Source organism: Bombus terrestris, chromosome 17 (assembly GCF_910591885.1).
Source record: "Bombus terrestris chromosome 17, iyBomTerr1.2, whole genome shotgun sequence".
NCBI classification, from domain to species: domain Eukaryota; kingdom Metazoa; phylum Arthropoda; class Insecta; order Hymenoptera; family Apidae; genus Bombus; species Bombus terrestris.
In genome coordinates, this window is record NC_063285.1 from 2161680 (window position 1) to 2184179 (window position 22500).

The 22500-nt window shown below is 33.1% G+C and overlaps 2 long non-coding RNA genes across 4 annotated transcripts; one reads left to right on the top strand and one right to left on the bottom strand.

Moving 5' to 3' along the window:
• Positions 1–1119: 1119 nt before the first annotated feature.
• LOC125386620 lies at positions 1120–21519 on the top strand. Of its 3 annotated transcripts, none has more exons than XR_007226960.1 (4): positions 1120–1786; positions 8322–8473; positions 21013–21194; positions 21282–21519. It is a non-coding gene; the product is annotated as an uncharacterized LOC125386620 (long non-coding RNA). The 3 variants fall into 3 exon arrangements; XR_007226961.1 differs by having other exon boundaries at positions 1123–1786; positions 21075–21194; XR_007226959.1 differs by lacking the exon at positions 21013–21194 and having other exon boundaries at positions 1327–1786.
• On the bottom strand, positions 3410–5048 carry LOC125386621. Its single transcript, XR_007226962.1, has 2 exons — positions 4917–5048; positions 3410–3693 (listed from the first exon to the last, which is right to left on the bottom strand). It is a non-coding gene; the product is annotated as an uncharacterized LOC125386621 (long non-coding RNA).
• Positions 21520–22500: the final 981 nt, after the last annotated feature.

Consider the following 22500-nt stretch of genomic DNA (forward strand, 5'->3'; position numbering starts at 1 on the left):
AGCGAGGTCAATGGGGTGTTTTCTTTTTAGTCTTCTATAAATGGTAAATGTGTTCAGATTTCTTCCACGCTATTTGTTTCTCAGGGTTGTATGTGTATATATATATATATATACACATATACAGGGCGATACTCTACAGCTGTAGAAAAATTTAAGAGGCGATTCTTCAAGCTAAAATAAGATGCAAATCAAGAATAAAAAGATTGCGTTTTCAGCTTTGTTTTTTAGTTATTGTCAATTAAAACTTAGCCGAAATGTCTCTGTGTCCGAGCAAACCTCCTTAACTGAACAAAAGTAGGTCAGCCTAAACAGCGAGACGCACAGGGATCCTCAAATTGAACGACACATAGGCTTGCCTAGCACAAATCGTAGAAAAGAATATTATGACATTTGACGACGTAAACCATCTTGCGCGACGCTTTGTAAGAAAAATCGTAAATGAATGACAAATAATATTTAAAAGTAAAAGAAATCAAAACGTTTAAAAAACTAAAAACGGAAAGGCTCAAAAATATCTACAGTAGAATAACCTAAACCTCTACTAAATTAAACTTTATGTTTGTTCTGTATGTTTGACTGTTGAAATGATCCTGCCCTTCCAGAACTGTTTTACCCTCCTACCAAATTTCTAAAATCTAAACATGTTATGTAACAAGATAGTAGTGGAGAGTCCATTCAGAAAGAAACTAATATTTAGTTGCGAATAACTAAAAAAACAGAGCCCGAAACGCAATTTTTTTTATCCTTGATTTTGACTTTATTTTAGTTTCAGGAATCACCCCTTAAATATTTTTACACCTGTGACCGAACATCCCGCATAATTCCATTAACGCGCACGCTATTAATACATTTACTGTAATTTGTATCAGTACAGATACAAGCTTTCTGTTATAATGTACTGTTATAAGGACTTTCTGTTATAATGTATTGCAATTTAATACAAATAAATATAAAGTTGACGAGATTTTAAATAATATAAATATAAACGAGTTGAAGTTTTATAGCATGGCACTCGAGCATTGCCATACCAAATGCAGGTTGCTGCAGTATACTTATTATACTGTAATATGTAAATAGAGTAATCTTAACCATTGTTATCAACGGGGATCAAGCGAACTTAAAACACCGTGCACAACCAACATACTCGAGGCTGTAAGAAATATCTGTCGTAATTCAATCAAAAATGAATATTATCTATGTATTGAGTTTGAGTTAGCTTCTCGAATCACTACGTGAAATAATAAAAAATATTATTTTCATAGAATAATGTTATCTAATTAATCATTCGCCTACTATTCTAATAATTGATTCGTTATTATTTCATGCAACTCAACCTTCTGGCAACGGCATTGAAAAATCTAAACCAAATCGGAAACATAGATCATATTCACTTTTAATTTAGCTGTAAATTATAATCATAGAGATATAAGGATAGAGTGCGAGGGCGAGCTGAGAAAGCGAAAGCGAAAGCGAAAGAGAACGCTGCATAAAGGCCTCTTGTGTCCTTGTCTAATAACGCATGCTCGTTCGTATAGCAAACATATAAGTGTATAGCCAACACAAACATTGTCAGTGTCATGCCTGATTAGACAAGGACAGAAGACACTTTTATGCAGCGTTCTTTCTACTCCTATATCGCATCCACTTACACGATAATTTAAGACTATATGACTCGCGTACTCTAACTCTTTGTATATCTATGGTTATAATAGACATTTATTGCAGTCTCACAGTTGTTAGAAATTTTGAGTTTTAGGACATGTCTAAGAATCATCGAAATGGAAAGGTAGGTAGCATTTCTGCACTTCCATCAAAATTACTATTAATAAATTGAACACTTTAAACACTCCATCCATTACATAAACCTCTATTATATAATTGTGATAGTATGACATATTTTTAATCTTCTAATCTATGACCAGAGAGGAAACTTCCTTTCTGCTGTGACGTCCATATCTCATAAAAAGGTTATTTGAAAGTTAGTGGTTTTCACGTTCGTGTTCTATGTATATATGTAGCGCTTAAAGTTCTAAAACAGACAACAATTTAAATATCCGTGAAGGTCACCTTTTATGAACATTGGAAGTTATAATTTAATTTTATACAAATAAGAAATCATTCATATTATAATATTGAAATATACATCTATACAGATATTGCATACATATGTATGTATGTTAGGTTAGAAAAATTTACCAAATATCCAGCTGGACAAATTGTAAAGTACAAATTAAATAAAAAAAAAAAAGAAAAAAAAGAAAAAAAAAAAGAAAGAAAAGATATGTATCTATATATATATATATGTACAGCAAATTTCCAATTAGATGAATTTTTTACTGTATATTCCAAAAACAATATGTAAAACGATTTTAATTAATATTATCATTTGTCATTTTACATCTACCTATTTACAAAGTTACTGTGGACTTGTCTAAAACCACCAGAAATGAATAACATAGAAACTTAGGACTTTACCGTGTCGTTGCTGTTAATGTAAAAAGCACACGACCACAAAGTATTAGTAATAGTAGTTGGTAATATTAGTATTGCTAACTACTATTACTAGTAATAAATATTAGTAATAATGATTATGAAAACAGTCAATCATATACATTTTGAAAATATTTAGATTTTTTTTCTTTGGTTATACTAAAATAAATTCTCTCTTATTTAAGCAAACGGCTCAAAAAATATTTGTTTAGGTATACAATATAATGTATATCTCCTATATGATTATAAAATGGTACATGTAACTTAGAAGAAACCATGTTTAGAACCTCGTATGACTGGTTACTACTTACAGACTTATTAATATGTGTAAATATTTATAGTATATTTAAGAGATTTATGGCCTAACAAAATGATAAGCCTCATTAAATAGACATAGCGACAAATGATTTCTATCAGACTGTTTTAACATTATTAAGCGAACTATTAAGAATGATATTATTTTACAATTTTCATGTATAATAAAGATTTAGAGGTCGTCTTCAAATACTTTAACAAATTACTGAGTATCCTAAATCTAACTTACAAAAGGATATTATAAAAGATGTATACCAACTTTGTCTATCTGAAATATCTCTTATTACTTTAAATAACAGAAAACAGTAAGTTATAAAATATATTTAGATTCTAAAACAGATCTAATATGATGACAATGTATTTTCTTTTATATATATATATGGTGATATCATATACAAAAGATCTTCAGAGTCCTTTCAAGATCTTTTAAGACCTTCATGTCAGTTTCATTTTTTAGTGAAATGTCTTATATTCCAATTTCATAAAATGTTGAATAATGAACATAAAAGTACTTCATTAGATTAATTGTAAAATTCAGTGTTACTAAGATTCCTTCTATCTATCTTTAGAGAAAGATTAATTTTATTAGTGTTTTTCAGATGTGTATGTGTGCATATATTGTTTATCGTAATGAGGCTTGTAATTTAATACAACCTTTGCTTAGATAAGTACACGTTTAATATTTTAGATACAAACAAACAGTAAATAGTGACTATTAGAAACAGCAGTGTTAGATTGTTGGCGTTATTCTTACAAGAATATTGATATTGAGACATTGTGAAAGTCTAAACCACACATATTTTTCATACCAGAAACACAATTTTTTGGCCTGCTCGAACCTTACAATTGTTATTTTTGGATGTTTTGTTGGGTAGTATATCAGTAACACTGCAAAATATAATAGAAATATTTCACAATGCAAGTAATAAATTCGACAAACTCAAATGTATGAGGAATTATTTTCAATATAATCCCTATTCTATTGAAGTCAGACATAAAAGTTATATGCCTTGACAACAGAAATTCTACAGAGCGTTTTACCTTTTCGCCTACAAAGAAACTATTACAACAAAGTATGTCTTCTTCCTAATTTTTTGTAAATAATTCTTATTCTTCTCTTATTATTTGAAACAATAAAAATGAAGTGAACAGAGTTGGAGGAATACCTTGTATAATACTTACAGCAGCTACAATATCTACATAAATTTTAAAACATTTATCCTATTTAATATTTTTTAAATTTAAGTGACACAATCTTAAACTTAATAATTGTCAATTGTATGAATTTAAAAGTTGTGTTCATGTGTTACAAAGCCTAAAAAACACAAAGAGTAACATGCAGTTTTGTAACAAAATTTTACTTGAAATTTTTTACGCAAACATTCTATGAAGATAAGAAGAACAGTACATATTTTCCTAAGACCTCTGTTATATGATTTTTTGCTGTCATATCCCAATTGGTTATAAGTTTCAAACATAATAATGATGAATGCATATAATTCTGTTCATATTCAATTGTCAGTAGTCGTTGAAATCCATGATTGTTTTCCAGATTGGGGTTAGGTTATATAAACTTTTATATGAATAATCTAATATAAAAAAAGAATATTTATATGTATCTAATGTTGATATTGATTAGATTTTATGTAATTATTCTATTATACGTATACAATTAGCGATATTTAATTTTGTTACTAAATGTATACACATATTCGTGTTTACGAGTTATATTTCTTTAAATATTTATACGCAATTATTCTTCAACCTATTTGTTATTAGAAGTAAAAATACTACTCTTATTTATGTAAAAATATCTCTAGAATCTTCAGGCGACTCTTATCTTTCTAAATGGGACTAAATGTAACATTTAAACATGATAAATTATGTATGAATTTTTTTCTAAAGCTCAAAAATTGCCTTTATTATAACGTATAGTCTAACCTATATTCTAATATTCTACATTTCTGATATTTTATTGTATTCTAATATTCTAACGTATTCTAATATTTTATAACTCTGGTATTCTCATATATTCTAATATTCTATAATTCTGGTATTTTAATATATTCTAATATTTATATAAAAGCATTGTTCTTTATTACTTAACGTACATAATATACGTCACCGTGATTCTTCAGGACTAACGTTACTCCATTAAACCAGTTGCACTACCAGCCAAATATTTATATTTATATTTAATTAATAAATAGATTTTAAATTATATTGATTGTTAAAGAGAAATCTGGTTTATTAATTTAAATTTAAATAGAAATATTATTATGAGTCTATGAACCAAAAATTTTAAGGAGAATAGATTTAAATTAAAATTTAATTAATAAATAGATTTTAAATTATATTGATTGTTAAAGAGAAATTTAGTTTATTAATTTAAATTTAAATGTGAATATTATTTGAGTTTATGAATTAAAATTTTGGGAGGAATAAATTTAAATTGATTAGATTTAATTAATAAATAGATTTTAAATTATATTAATTGTTAAATATAAATTTAATTAATAAATAGATTTGAAATTATATTAATTATTAGAAATAAATCAAATTTATTTTATTAGTTTAAATTTTAATAGAAATATTACATAAGTTTATAATTTAAATTTTGGAAAGAATAAATTTAAATTGAAATTTAATTAATAAATATATTTTAAATTATATTGATTGTTAAAGAAAAATACAGTTCAATTTAAATTTTAATAAGAATATTATTTTAGTTTATTAATAAAATTTAATCAATTTAATTTATTAATTTAAATTTCAATTAATAAAATAAATTTTAATTTAAATTATATTATTAAATAAAATTTTAAAATAATAAGTTTAATTTTTGTAAAATTGGGTTGGGGGGGAGGATAATTTTAAATTTGTTAATTTAAATTTTGATAAAATTGAAAGATTAATAAATATAATTTTAAATTTAATTAATATAAATAAATTTATAATATTAATTAAATTTTATAAAATAAATTATATAAAAATTTTTTAAATTTATCGACGGGGTATGAATCTATAAGCTTAAATTTATCCTATTATATATATATATATATACGTATTTAAATATTTAAATTATAAATTGATTTTAAATTTATTTAATTTTTTAAATAAAAATATTTTAGTTATAATATTTTTTTTTTAATGAAATTTATTTTTAATATTAATATTTTAAATAATTAATATATTTTTATATAAAAATTTAAAAAATTTATTAATAGAATATAAATCTATTAATTTATATTTAATTTATTATTTAAATGTTGATAATAAAATTTTTAAAACTATAAATTTTTAAAAATATAATTATTTAGGTTATAGTTATTTAAAAAATATTTATTTATTTATTTTGGTTCATTTGTGAGAAATGTGGTTTTATATAAAAATTTTAAAAATTCATCGATAGGACATGAGCCTATTAGCTTGAACTTAGCTTATTATATAAATGTTAATTTAAATAATTTTAATAATTTAAAAATTTAAAAAATATTATTTTTATAATTTATTAAAAATATATTAATTATTTTTTTATTTAATACTAAAATTTCAAGAATTATTAAAAGTATATAAATTTATTAATGTAAATATTTATTAAAAATAAAAAAATTTTTTAAATATGTTGTTAGTGTTTATAATTTGTTTAAAGAATTATATTAATTTTGATTAAATTTTAAGTAAAAAATTTATAAATTCGTTATAGAGTATAAATATATTGATTTTAATTTAATTTATTATATTTATATAAATAATATTATTCTTTATTTAAGTTAAAAATATTTAATATAATTTAATTAAAATATTAAAATTAAATTAAAATAAATATATAATATTTAAAAATTAATAACTAAAATTAATAAAATGTAAATTATTAATAAATTATTATGATTTTTTTTTTTTTTTTTTTAAGAAAAAAAGTGGAAATTTAATAAAATTTAAATATTTAAAAATTTGCTTGAATATATATATATATATATTGTATTAAACAATAGTAATAATAATATGATATTTTATAAAAATATTTAATATTCTTTTAAAAAAATATTTTTATAAAAAATATATTTTTTATAAATATTATTTTTATAAATAATATATTTTTAAAAAATTTAATATTTAAAAATATATATATAAAAAAATGATGTTTTTATAAAAAATGCATTATTTTTTTTTAAAAATAGATTATCTTATATATAAGTATATATTAACATATAATTATTAATTATAAATATAAATAAAATATACTTTTAATATAAATATTTATATTATATAAAAATTTATATATATTTTAAAATTTAAACAAAAAAAATATATTATATAATTATTTATATAAATATTATTGTTTATGTAAAACATTATTATTTAATAATCTTTAAATATATAATTATTTTAGAAAATATATTGGAAAACATAAATATATAATTATTTCTGTATTCATAAAATATATTATACATTTATATATATATATATATGTCGGGTTGAAGTGAGGATTATGGAGAGGGGCGTTTAATGAATTCTCATTAGAATTAGCCATTGCTGTGATACAATGAAGAGATTATTAGCACAGGCTTATTAACAAGATTAGGTACTCGTAGCACTAGTGATAATGACCGATATCGTATAGTTTTTCCGTCGTTTTACATGTTATGAAATAACTAGACTCCATGCTTTTATTGATTTTCTCTATCGCTATACCTGCATCTTGGTGGAGGGGAGCTTTCTCTGGAGGCAGTTTGAAAGAAGGGATAGAGTTAGATTCTTTTTACCTAAAAATTTGATTTGTCTGCAGGAACATTTTAGACATATTTTTTTTTATTTTGTTTGCCAATCTTCTCTTTTTGTCGTAAGAATAGTTGTATTTTAGATTGTTTATTTTGGATAGTACGTAGCTTTTGCCTCGTTGTAGCTCGTTGTAGCTCGTTGTAGCTCGTTGTAGCTCACTTTCACAGTCAAGGCGCTATTTTAGAAGGGTACTCCAACAGCTAAAACGATTCCCTTCAACATTCGTAGCAGTATTTCTAATTTCCTATGCTATGAGTTTTTTGTAAGGATAATTGACGGATTTTAACGGTCCGAACGGTCGAGCGCCCCTTACCCCTCGGCCAATAATATCTAAGCATGGCATTCATCCAGGTATCGTTCACGCTCTTCCAGCGAAGGATCGCCCCACTTGGGGCGTATTCGCGCAGTAAACGCCATCCTGCGGGCGAATATGCCGTTTGACGATTTTCTTGAAAACCAATCAGCGTGCGTATTTGGGGTCCTTCGTTTTGAGCCTTGTTGGAGTCTCACTGGACGCTCGCACTTGGGTCTAACACGCTCGAGTTTAACAACGGTATTGGTAGTCTCGTTCGAGTAGTTCAATCGCGAACATGTAGCATCGAGTCAGTTTCCGTGCCTTCGTATCGCTAAACGTGGACTAAACAACCGTTTCAATTTCTCAGTGCTCTTCAAGCGCTCGTGCAGGTGAAATCGTTTCGTCAGTCGTAATGATCAGTTGATACTTTTCTGAACAGGTTTCCTCGGTGCGTCAATATCTTCAAGAATTCGTGGACATGGCTGCAAGCGTTAGTGGAGAGGACAGAGTCGTTCTATCAGGCGTAACGATCAGTGGACAGTCCTGTGCGAAATCTTCAGTTGCGAACAGTATCTCCAAGCATCGATGAAGGTAAGTATCGTTTTAGCGAGCGAACGATTAGTAAACCGTCTCGTGCGGGTCTTTCAAATGCGTGCGGCATCGACACGCGTGTATCGTTAATCATTCGCATCGTCGTACGATAATTCAGTCGCATTCGTTCAGTCGTAAATCGCGTCGCGGCATTCGCTTCAGTTGTATTCGTAAATTTCGTTTTAATCGTCGAAAACAATTTGAAACATTCTCATCGTTTGTTCTTCGATATTTCTTTTTTCCAATTTTAACTTTGTCAATTGTTCTACGCGCATTAAAGCTGTTACCCAAGATTAATTCGGCGGGGAACAAGTTAGAGAGCGCGGTATCGTCGTTATCAGACACACGCGCACGTTAGACGTATCGTTGTTTCTTTAACCGATTGAGTAGCAAACAGCGTGATCGGGCTGTTTAGATTTTGTGTCGAAAAGTCCCAGTACATTTGAACTCTACGGACGACTAACGGTATTTTGTATTTCATTGTTATCTTGATGATTTTTATTGAACAAAACTTGAAATATTTATAAACTAATAGTACGCGTATATAAATATATAGATGTATTTCGTAAGAGTAACAAATATGACGAGCGCTATTGTGCCGCTTGTTTCTCTTCGCAATCGATTAAGAGGCTATCGTGCCGTTCGGCACGTTTCGACCCTGGTTTTTCAAAGACCCCTGGGGCTCAAACGGTTAAATTATGTCAATATTATCTGCAAATAATTATTTTTCTATTTACTCTATATGATTTTCGAAACATTAAAAGATTATTATTACTCGACTACTTCAATATTGATTACGATATTTTTTTAATTGCGGTTAAAAACTTGTCACTACTGGTGTGAGAGACTGTAAAATTGATTCGAAATAGTATTTTACAGAGTAACCGATGAAACCGATGAGTTAGATATTTATATAATAAAAAGTTATTTCTATTTCTGAATTTTCTTTCTGGATATTTCTTTTAAATACCATTTTAAGTAGTTGTTGTTTTACAGTACGAATAAAATATTTTAAATATGTAGTAAAAAATAAACTATCTTTATTTTCACAACGCGGTACATAAAATAAAGTATTTTATCTTTGTATTGTAAATAGTATTGTGTTTAAAATGTTTCTTAACAATGAAAATAGATTAAGCAGAAGGTTAATATCAGGATGCGAGAATCCAAAATATTTGGAAATTAAATTCATGTTCTTTTTAACCCTGCTGCGCGCTCTTCGGGTCTCTTTGTTCTTACTGCTCTCCTTTCTTTCTCTAAGAACTTTTGTATTCTTTAAACGTATAGAGCAAAATTTTGTCCGACCGTTGAAACCGACATATTTGAGAAAAAGACGTGCGATCATAGAAAATCTAGGGAACGCACTGATACAAAATTATATTATAAGATGGTAATATGACCCGCGTAGGAAAGCTGCGAAAGAAATAGCAGAGAATGTTATAAATACATTGGAACATTTCAAAGAGAAAATAAGAGTTTGTAAAAATTTCACTAATGCCAAAATTTTGTTTGCGATAATAGAATGTACCGGTTCTTTGCAATGAAAATTATTATGAAGGATATAAGTAACATATTACTACATTTCCCCGGTCCTTACTTAGGAGATAAAACAAACGAAAACGAATCTTTGTATGCAAAGGTAATTTTCTTCTTCAAACTCTTACCGAATAATTTAGTTGAATGGAAGACCGCAGCAGGGTGTTAAGTAACATGCATTATTCAAAGTTTTCATCGCTTGGATTACTCTTATATGGGCAAACATGCAATCCATTTCCTTTTTTTTTTTTTTTTATTCTTTTTTTATTCTTTTTTTTTATATTTATATTTAATTTGCACTTTACAATTTGTCCAGCTGGACATTTGTTAAATTTTTCTAACTTTATCCGAGTTTGACTATTTTATTTCTGTAGCGAGGTCAGTGGGGTGTTTTCTTTTTATTCTTCTTTTTACGAGAGTTTTGCTCGCTTCAGCAGCTAGCTGGTTTGCATGTATTGCCGTTATTTCCTTGTGTTTTTCTTTTTAAGTACTTGCCGATTTCTTCTTTGACCATTGGTATTTACGTACAACTCTCGATTCCAACTGACGATTCTCTTGTCACGTAAAATAAAAAAAAGAAATTAAAAAAAAAAGAAACTTTATTTTTTACTTCGTTTATACACTTATAAGACACTTCTGAGCTCTAGGCGTGACCGTTCGAGACTGAAACTCTTACAATTTGACTTTCGGGGGGATCTGCTTCTTCTTTGTTTATCACTCCTCAATAATCCCCACTATCCTGTAGGCGTACAGGACCGTTGCCACGCTTCTAGAGCATTCGATGGAAGGACCGTTGGGACATCGATGACTCATTAGGCACTTCGGCGATATACATTATCGCCAAAGCCGCCATATCTTTATCTCCATTGTCGGTCCATCGGATTCGAAGTATGCCGATTGTGACACCATCCAGCCCGCGGTGTGTGTGTGTCCTGGTCTCTGGCGTGATTTACGTTACATACCCCCCTCCTTAGATTGATTTTGGTCCTCCAAAATCTTAGTGTTTCTTCAGGATTGTTTTATGGACTAAATGGTTAAAAGTGTGTTTTCTTCTTTGTCTTAATCAACAAAACAAAACAAAAACAAAATGCATAACAGCTACTTATGGAGAAGGTGAAGACCGTCCTGGAAAATAAGGTTTAATACGATTACCATGTATTTTCCTAATCGAGTCATTCACCATTATTTCGTAATAAGGGGTTTTTACTTTTTCAATGGTGTATGGCCCTAGCCATTCAGTATCTAACTTGTGTTTTTTATGATCATTATGAACTAATATCAAATCTCCTTCTCTAAAAATGGATTGAGGTTTAATAATTTTTTTTCTTTGATCTCTTTGGTATCTTTGTTTACTCTTCATTAGAGTTTCCCTGGCTTTAAGTAGCTTGGCATCCCATTCTCGTTTCCTGAAGCTGACCTCATCAGCGTATGTTCTTTGCGGATTTTGGGATATGGTAGATGGGAGATTGGCCTTGTGTCCAAATGTTAGTTCGAAAGGGGTATATCCAGTGGCATCATGAACCATAGTGTTATATGCTAGACACACAAAATTTAGGTTTTGATCCCATTCTGTTTCATTATCGTTTTGTATAGCTTTTAACATATCGGATATTACAGCATGTGTTCGTTCTAGGCTTCCGTTGGATTGTGGATGGAATGAGGTGGTTTTTATGTGTTTGATCCTAAATGCTTCTTCGTATCGTTGCATTAGCTCGCTAATGAAACTTTGTCCTCTGTCAGTTAATATACGTTTCGGTGCGGAGAATATATAAATGTAATGATTCAGTAAAGCATTCCAGATTGATTGGGTCTGTTGTGTTTTTAGGGGCACAAGTATTAAATATTTGGTTAGTTCATCGTGTATAGAGAGAATGTATTGGTTTCCTATCTTGGTCTTTTTCAACGGGCCTATCACATCCATAGCGATTTTGTCGTTAGATTCTAACGGGGTGTCGGTTATCTGTGGTTCCTCCTTTCCTCTTATCCGAGTAGTCTTTGATGTTTGACATGTCGCGCAAGTTCCTATTCTGCCTTTTATTCTGTCTATTAGATGTGGGATATCATATTTGCCTCGGATTCTGTCGTACGTCTTTTGTATTCCGGGATGTCCTACCAAGTCATGATTTTCTTTTAGTACTTGTTCTATTTCCTCTTCGCTTAAACTCTGTATTGGTTCGTAAGCAAATTCTATGTCGTCGCGTTGGTCATTGAAAAATAAAAGAAATCTTTTTATGTGTGCTTTGTCTTGTGCGTTTAAGTTATTGTCTCCTATTCCTATCTTTCTATTTGTTTTAAGTATGTCTGATATTTTCTGTAACCATACGGTTTCGTCATATGGGCCCAGATATGGTTTTGTTAATTGGAAAAAGTTGTCTTTGTTAGATGTTAGTTTCAATAATTTTGGTATTTCTTCTGATTTTTCCCAGTCTCTGAATTGTCTTAATAAAACGTCAGTTTGTGTTATCGCGTGTACTCTGGATAGGGTGTCAGCGGCTACGTTTTCCTTTCCTTTTACGTACTCTATATCGTATTCGTATTCCTCTAATCTCAATCTCCATCGAATCAATCGACTAGAGGGGTCCTTGCAGTTGTGCAGCCATTTAAGGGCTTGGTGGTCTGTTTGAATTTTGAATTTGCGGCCTAATAAATATTGCCTAAATCTTCTAACTGCCCAAACGATGGCCAATAATTCTTTTTCCGTCGTAGTATAATTTCGTTCAGGGGGGTTTAATGTCCTTGAAATGAAGCAACAAGGGTGTCCATCTTGTGAAAGGATGGCTCCTAGACCTTCATTACTGGCGTCCGTTGTTAACGTAAATGTTTTCGTATAGTCGGGGTATTTTAGTACCGGTGCTTGGCATAGTCTTTCTTTTAATGTATCGAAGCTAAGTTGTGTTTTGTCAGTCCAGTGGAATTGTATGTCTTTCTTAGTTAGTTCCGTTAACGGTTTGGCAATTTTCGAGAAATTCCTAATAAATTTTCTATAGTATCCGGCTAACCCAAGGAACGATTTTACATCCGTAGGATTTTTGGGTAGTTTGAAGTTCTTTACTGCTTCTATCTTTTCAGGGTTAGGTTTTATTCCGTTTGCTGTCACTAAGTGTCCTAAATATTCCAATTCGGGTTTTAGGAATTCACATTTATCCGGTTGTACTTTTAGACCTACTTCCCTGAGTCTTTGGAGTATAATGGCTAAGTTTTTATTATGTTCCTCTATCGATTGCCCGAATATAATGATATCATCGAGATAGACGAAACAATGATTATTAATTAAACCTCTTAACGCGGTGTCCATCATTCTTTGAAAGGTAGCGGGTGCGTTCTTGAGCCCGAATGGCATTCTGTTATAGTGGAAGTGTCCTTGTGGTGTGCTAAATGCAGTGTACTTCCTCGAATTCTCATCCATGGGTATTTGGTGGAATCCCGAGGATAAGTCTAAAGCGGAGAAATATTTTGCGTTCCCTAGTTGCGATAGTATATCGTCAATGTCGGGTAATGGATATGCGTCTTGGTCCGTTAATTCGTTTAACTTCCGAAAGTCAATCACTATTCGCCACTTTTGTTTCCCCGACGCGTCGATTTTCTTTGGGACGACCCAGACGGGAGAGTTATAGGGAGAGTCGGAGGGTTCTATAATCTTTTTGTCTAACATTTCCGTCATTTGTTTGTTTATTTCGATTTTGTGGTGTTCGGGAGGACGGTAGGATTTTACGTTGATGATTTTATCTTCTTTCAATGTAATGGAATGTTTAGCAAGAGATGTACACGGTAATGTTTCACTGTCTAAATTAAATACATCCATGTAATAGAGAAGAATCTTTTCTATAGGTTCTCTGAGAGGTTTTTCTATGTGCGATAGTCGAATCGAAGATTTGAATTTTTGGATTTGATCTATGGTATTTGTATTTTCGATAATGTTAGAAACTTGAATTGAGGACTTACCACCATTGATAAAGCACACTGGCGTTGGCTTCCCTTCGAGGTATACAATTTTTTGAATGGTTTCTCCTGGTGCAAGGGTTGGTTCTTGTTGCAGCAGAAGGGTGTTGTTATCTAATTTCAATGTTTCGTTGGAGAGTTCGAATCGATATTGATTCAAACCGGGTAAGCCTAATACGCCATCTTCTATAATTGGGAAATCGTCATCTATTAAAGAGAAGTCTATTTTTTTGTCGAACAAATTCAATTTGACTTTGGAATTAGATTCGTATTCGGAATGTCCCATGCAGAATTTCTTCGTGTCTGGTATTGTTGTCTTTCCTGGGTAGCATCTTTGTTTAAGCAAGTTGATTCCTGCCCCGGAGTCAACGAGAAATCGCAATCCTGGTCGTCCTGGTAATTGTAATAGTATTGTGGGTAATCTTCCTGAGGTAGCATTGTTAATTCTGATTGTTCTTGAACGTGGTTTATTCCTGGAGGGGCTTTTCTTTGAGGCGGTATCGGAAAATTTTGGCATTGATTTGGAAGGTGTCCCAATCGATTGCATTTGGGACATTTCGCTTGCGTCCTTTCGCTTAATGGTCTGTTCCCAAACTTCGTAAAATTGTTCGTTCTTGGTAGAATATTTTGTGTGAGTGGAGTTTTATTATTTGTGTTACCTGTAATAGCGAGGCGATTGTCTACTGGATGAGAAGCCTGGTTACGATAAAATGGCGGGGCGGTTGTTTGTCGCGTCATTTGTCTGCGAGAGCTGTGCTCGCGAAAGTATCTTTCCATATTCATTGCTTTCCTTTCTGCTTCGATGAGATTTGGGGGGAGATTAGCCATTAGCGCCTGCCCTATTTCTGGACGAAGGCCTCTTACATAGTCGGTCACAGAGTCCATGTATAGTTGCTCGTTCATCACCCGTCGAGTTAGTTCGTCTCTATACTCGTTGGTAATGCTGTGTTGGAGTTTGTTAAAAACGCTTCGAAATCTGATGTTATAGTTTTGCACGCTCTCAGTTAATCCTTGCCTCATTCCTCTTAATTCGTCCTGTTGTTCTCTCACTGATACTTGCGCAGCTACATTACGTCTCAATGCTTCATACAGAGATTCGAATTCGGTAATACGAATATTGCGGATTGCCATTGCGGCTTTTCCTACAATCTTCTCTATTTTAATCATTTTTAGTAATAGTGTTGGTTCGCTACACATCATTCTTACTTCTTGTATTTCATGAATAAAATCCTCCACGTCTATATCATCCTTTCCGTTTAATATCGGAATGCATTTTAATGCACTCTCAGCTTTTAGCTCTGGTTGCGTATATTGTTCAGGAAAAGTCCTTTCCCAGGATGGTTGAGGTGGTGTTTGAAGTAATGGGCGAGGTTCTCGAAGGACCGATTGATCTTTAGCGGTGTGAGTTACTTCGTCTACAGTTATTAGGGAACTGGCCTCCGATACATTTCCCGTTTTTGTGTTTGCTACAACTTCATCCATACGCAGTGTAAGCATACTCATTTGTTGGGTCAGTCTCTCATTTTGCTTCTGCATTGCATCAAGCAAAGCTTTAACTGTTGAGTCTATTCCGCTGTTAGTTAAAGCGGCGCTAACAGTTTCGGTTTTGTCTTCTCGTGGCGTTGCCATTGTTATACTAATTGTGCTGTCTGTTCTCGATCTGTATTTGACAAAAGAATCCAGGGCTTGCTCACCTTGATCGTTTAACCCGTAGGAAAGGTTCCGTTGCGGTGTTCCTTTGTCGAAACGTCGAAAGTGTCTGCTCTGTTACAGTGGTCCACTGATCCTCAATCTTCAAAGTTGACCGTAGCCCGAAATGCGTAATTTCGTTTTCTTGAAGTTGATGGATCCTGGCACGGATCGCCAAAATGTCACGTAAAATAAAAAAAAAGAAATTAAAAAAAAAAGAAACTTTATTTTTTACTTCGTTTATACACTTATAAGACACTTCTGAGCTCTAGGCGTGACCGTTCGAGACTGAAACTCTTACAATTTGACTTTCGGGGGGATCTGCTTCTTCTTTGTTTATCACTCCTCAATAATCCCCACTATCCTGTAGGCGTACAGGACCGTTGCCACGCTTCTAGAGCATTCGATGGAAGGACCGTTGGGACATCGATGACTCATTAGGCACTTCGGCGATATACATTATCGCCAAAGCCGCCATATCTTTATCTCCATTGTCGGTCCATCGGATTCGAAGTATGCCGATTGTGACACCATCCAGCCCGCGGTGTGTGTGTGTCCTGGTCTCTGGCGTGATTTACGTTACACTCTCCCCTCGGTTACAACTCAACTATTTTCTTGATCCGATTCGTTTCTTTTCGTCATCCATCAATATCTCTACTACGCGCGCGTTCGTTACGCGTCCGCCACCGTTGCTACCTACGCCTTCTTCCAATATTACAAAAAATGTCCTATAAGGAAGAACCTTACGGATATCGATGGCTGATTAGGCCTGTCGGCACTTGCGCCTCGGTGATGTTTGGACCGCCGTTGGAAAGTTTTGTTGCCGAGTGCCGCTAAGCCCTATTCGAGTTTTCCGACCGTTTCTGCTTGTTGGCATTTGCTCTTCGTCGCCGACATTGTCTCTATGTCGGCGATCTTTCCGCGTTACTATAATAGAGACCAAAGAAGCCGTTCTACAGTGTCACCTAACTAGTACAGTGTCACGTAAAATTTATGATAAAGAAGGAGTAACGTAATTTGACCGTGTTTTTTAAATTTTGTAGGCTTTTATTCACGAGAACGATTAAGTATAATATTACAATGAAGTTCAAATCACGGCCAAACTGTACACAAGACTAGACTCGAGACTAAAAAAAGACTCTTCTTGGTCGAATGATTGCAGTTTTTACAGGCTGCTGCGTTTGTCGGTGTTGAGGGACAAGGGACGGATCCTAATTGCCCTACGTAATGGGTGGCAAATGTAATGTTGGGCCATGTGCAAAGGTCAATTCAAAACCTTAACGGTCCGCTGTCAGGTAGTATGGAATGACGTGGATTTGACGATTTATGATCGTTGTCAGAACAGCCGTTCGTGAATGTTAATATTTTGCTGTTGGTAGTTATACGCAATGCAGTGAAACTAAATAATTTCAAAATTGAAGTAGGCGAGAAAATTAGAGTATTATGATGGTGCAGGTCGAAAGGGCCTGATTTCCTATACAAAAATAAGTCGATGATGAAGTGACAATTTTTAACACAAGACTTGGTTTTCCAGAAAATCAATTACGAAGTTCCGTCCACTTGACTCGCTACTTTTTAAGTATACGCGTACCTATATGACGGAACTTCACAATCCATTGTGTGGGAAACGAAGCCAGGAAAAATGTTATGTATCTGTATGCACGTCTAAAAAAAATACCATTTATCCTCATAGATACATGTATGTTTTCTTAAATATTTTGTCTATTGTGATAACATGAAATAACAGAGCTGATTACTTCAGCCAACGCTCATACCGCGTTGAAAGTACTCGTTCTCGTCCATATGTGAAATCGTTAAACAAAATCATTACCGTAAAATATAATTGACGACTTAAATAATTTTTAGACTTTTTTGTTTTTCAAGTATTAGTGAATATTAGTCCTGCTTACTTAGAAAACTGCACGTGCGCATACAGTGTTTCTATGAATTTTGAGAATTTGTTATTATTATGATCTTTTATTTTACTTTTTATTTCCTTTGCGAGTTTGTTTAGATGTTCTCCTTACTTAGAAATATGCACGATGGGCAGTTTATAGGTTGGCCTGTGCTGGCGCGGTTGGCTAAGTATTAATAAGATATGGTCGTATACATGAAGAAAATATCTTTTTAGCATTAAACGATTATCACCATATGTTGTATCATTCTCGCATACATGCTTACTTATATATTACTTTGTTTATACTTTCCGATAATGTTATATGTATTCAAAATTGGGAATTGGAGAATGTGCAAGTATTATACATACGTACGTCGTTTGAGAGAGTGCAAAAATACATGTGCCAAAAATTGTGACACAAACCGAAGGGCGATGATTCCCTGCGCGTGGCGAAAATGAAGTCGAAAATGTAAAATGACATTTTTCGCTTTGTTTTCGCGAAAGTCAATTATGAAGTTGCCTCTACTTAACTTCACAGTCCATTTTCTTGAAAACGAAACCGGGCATGATTTTACATATCTCTTTTATCCTCTTACATAATTGTACGACGTAAAAGCTTTTTATTCAGTAATATTATATACCAAAATTGATTACTTCAACTAACGCTCATACCGAGCTGAATGCATTCTTTCTCGTCAGAGTGCTGGGAACCCCCCAAGCAGGTCGGTCCTCACTGGAAAAAAATACCAGGCGCAAGGCCTGTTAGTGAGTTTGCCAATTTATACAGTAAAACTCAATAACGAAAAGTGATAAATAATGCTCACTATAAAAACAATCAAGAAAATAAGAGAAGGAAAGAAACAACCAAAAGAAAAATATAGCAAAAGTGAATCAGGAACTTTCTTGGCAATACAAGCTTTGGCACCCAAAGGACGCGGAAACTCAACCGCCCACCAAACCTGTTGAACAGGAATAACAGGGCACAAAGTAGCCAGGAAAGTGTAAGCAAAAAGGAAAGCACGACAGGAGACGCGGACCGCGAATGAAACGAAACCATAAATTCAGCAGATGGCTCCCCATTATCGGCAATACGAACGAAAAATAGGTTCAGCGTATTGCAATCGTAAGAGTCCTGCCTATCTCGGATACAGCAACACCCTCAAATAGGAACAATAAAAGAAACCACCATAATAAGGAAAAAGAACGGAAGCCTACGGAAGAAAGCAAGTAGGAATACGGCCTCTCAGGAAATCACATGTCCGAAAGAGAATAAAGAATGGATCGAGAGAGAGATATACTATCATCAACGAAAACCTCAACGTCCCAGGCGTAGCCCAGCGAAATGGACAATAAATTCCAGCGGCAACGCTACCGAGAAGTCAGACACAACCCAGGGAGGCCACCAGCCTCTACACAAAGAACGCTGACACCACTGCCCCCCACAAATAGAGACAAATCGCCTCCAACATACATTACCAATCAAGACCAGAAGGAGACAGTAAAACTCTTTGAAGAGACTCTAAACACAAATTCATTCCATATTAAACGGATACACACAGATAAACATGTGCTATTCCTACGAAGTATGCCAGTCTTTAACAAAGCGAAAGAAATCGTAATTGCAACTAAGACAGCGTTTACGCATATACACCCAAATCAAAGAAGTACCACACGGTCTTACTAAAGGGTCTAAACAATAGTTTCTCCGAGTCAGAGATACTCGCAGAGTTACAAGCACTACAGATGTCTGACGTACAATTGACAAAATATTGGTGCTTCTCAATAAAAAGATCAATAGAGAACAATGAATTGCTTCCAATTTACATAATCCAAGTATCCCCACAAAGCAATATTAGTTACCTACTAAAATTGAACCGTCTAAATTACTTTAGGGTAAATTGGATAAAGTCAGAAAAAATGACATAACGCAATGTCACAAATGCAAACTGCACGGAGCCGCACGGTCCAAGCGAGTGCAAACTTTGCAAAAAACTTTGCGAGAATGTCATCAAATGCAAAGAATCAACAATTTGCGTTACTCAAATAAGCCGCAAATTCGCCCCGTAGTCAAATTTCTTAGCCATCCTACGACAAGGAATAAGCCGAAACCAAGTCTCTGAAAAACCAATCACATCGAACAAATTTATTACCACGCGTAATGCAAAATCCAAATCCAATTAAAACCATATCCGTAACAAACCATACCGTAATAAACTTATCGAAGACTTCAAAAAAAGCATATTCAAAGCCCTAAATGAACAACAAACACAATTGAACTAAAATAATCATTAAGAACGCACGAAGAATGGATTGACTCTTGCCCAAAAGAAGGCTCATACCTAAACATATGCCTTGGAGACACACAATTACAATTCCCTAACTTACGGGCAAATAACAGGCTCAAAACTATAGACTACGAATGCGACCATAACGCTCCCGTATTACAGATAAATAAAAATACATCTGACTTCCTAACCCTAGAAACACAGAGTGACGAACCCAGGTGCGAGTACAAAAAAATAAACTAGAAAAAATTACAAAATCAGCTCGAAAAGTACTGCGACCTAAGTATCCACAACAATGTCAACCTAACCAAGAGGCAAATCGTCTCATTTATAGACAAAATAAAAAAACTTATACAAACCGCTCTTCAAGAATCCGTACTAATAATAAAGTAAGAAAGTCGGCTTTCGAGCCCTATACCTATAATAAAAAAAAAAAAAAATTACGAGACAAAAGCTTGATACCATCCAATATTAACAATCTAAAATAAAACTATTCCTACGATCAAAAAGAAGATTCAGAATAATTAAAGTACCTTTTGCACAAAATAAAGTTGTGTCAAAACAAGAATTCGCAAACATTATAAATCAACAGTGGGCAAACAAAATAAAAAATATCTCTAAAAAGGACTCTGCTAGCATGTCCCACAGAGGAATCAAATTTTTACATCAAAAGAATCAAACTCTACCCCATCTCTCAAATTGCCTTCAGACGAGAATGATTCCATTATGCGCGGTATGAACGTTAGCTGAAATAAGTGATTTATTTGCTTTTAATGTACAAAAAAAGAATATTTGAAAAAATGTATGCAAGAATGAGTGTTATATATGGTATTAGTCATGTAATACTATAACATTTCTATTTCCTCATGTTTAGATTATAGATTATTGAAAATAGATTATTAAGGGAAGTAAAAAGGATTGGAAAAACAAAAGGGTGTTTTGTTTTTCACCACGCGGAGTTACCAAGCGGTCACCTATTTAAGTACTATCCGTGTCTGGCGCTGCTTAACTTTCGTGATCGGATGAGAACGAGTGCTTTTTTTCTATATAACATTTATTGACCAGTAGATGAGAATTGCATTTGTATGTTGTTCACAATAAACAATGGACTTCGAGTGCGGGCTGGCTTAGGCAAAAGTACCGATACGTGACGATACGACATAACCATACAATGTTTTGTGTCGGAATTACAGTTTTTACCGGTTGCAGTTTACCAGTTTGAATCGGCGTCCTTGATCGATAGTTATTTTCGAAGGTACGCCGAAACGAGCTATTCGTGTAGAGAGGAGAACCGAGGCAACGGTTGTCGCTTCCATATCAACGATGGGAATGGCTTCGGACCAACGCGAAAAACGGTCGATACACGTTAGACAATGTCGGTATCCTTGTGAATATTGCATCGCGATAATGTCTATGTGTATGTGCTTGAACCGGCCTGCTGAAGTTTCGAACGTTCCGACAGGTGAGAATACGTGCCTGGTGACATTGCATCGTTGACACGGGATACATTGTCGTGCCCAAGTCCGGCAATCTTTATTTACGGACGGTCAAATGAAACGCGACGTCACCAATTTTTGCGTGGCACGTATCTCTGGATGGGAAAGTCCGTGGAGCGAATTAAACACGTCGCGCCGCAAGGATTTCGGTACGTACCATCGTACAATGTCGCCTGATATGTCGCAATAAATTTCTACCTATAATTCTAATGGTAAAAAATTAATTCCTTCACCAAGCTTAGCGTAAATTAGTGTTGTAGTTACGATGAACGTCTTGAAAAATATGTCTAACCTATTACCGTGAATTTTCTTAACGACCTTGTCAATTATTATCTCATAATAAGATGTTTTGACTGGATGGATTCGATATGGTTCTAACCATTCGGTATCCCTTTTGTCTTTCTTATGATCGTTGTGAATTAGTACAAAGTCTCCTTCTTTGAAAATTGTTTGAGTTCGCACGACCTTTTTTTTGATCTCGAGCGTATCGTTTCTCGCTACGTATTAGTGTTTGTCTCGTAAACTTCAAATATTAGTTCAACTTTTTTTGTCATGGAAAAGACATATCATTACACGTTAGGGTAGTGGTTTTTGCAATCGCGGAAGGTAAATTAGCTTTTCTTCCGAACGTTAATTCAAAAGGGATAAATTCTGTTCCTACGTGAAGTGCTGTATTATACCCTAAACATATAACATTGAGTATCTCATCCCATTCTTTATCATCGTTATCTCGTAGGCTAGTATAAATTAGATCTTTAACTACTGTGTGAGTACGTTCTAATGATCCGTTGGATCGAGGGTGAAAGTTAGTCGTCTTGATATGTTTAATCTTAAAAGCTTCGTCAAATTTCGTTATGAGCTCGCTAATAAAATTCTGTCCTTGGTCAGTAAGGATTGTCTTGGGAGCAGAGAATATATAAATGTAAGATTGTTTATCTCGGGGTAATTCAGGTGACCGATTCTGAAATCTGAAAATGGAGTTTATTGTGAAAATACTTAAATAAAATACAGGAGTAAACAATAATTAATAATTAACAACAATTAATAACAGTAATAATTAAATAAACAGGAACCAATTAATAACATTAAACAATAAATAACAAGTTCTGTGCAATGTCTAGCTGAAAATCGAGAATCGATTTTCAACCTCCTGAGCTGCCGATCTTTCTCCGTCAATCTTCAATG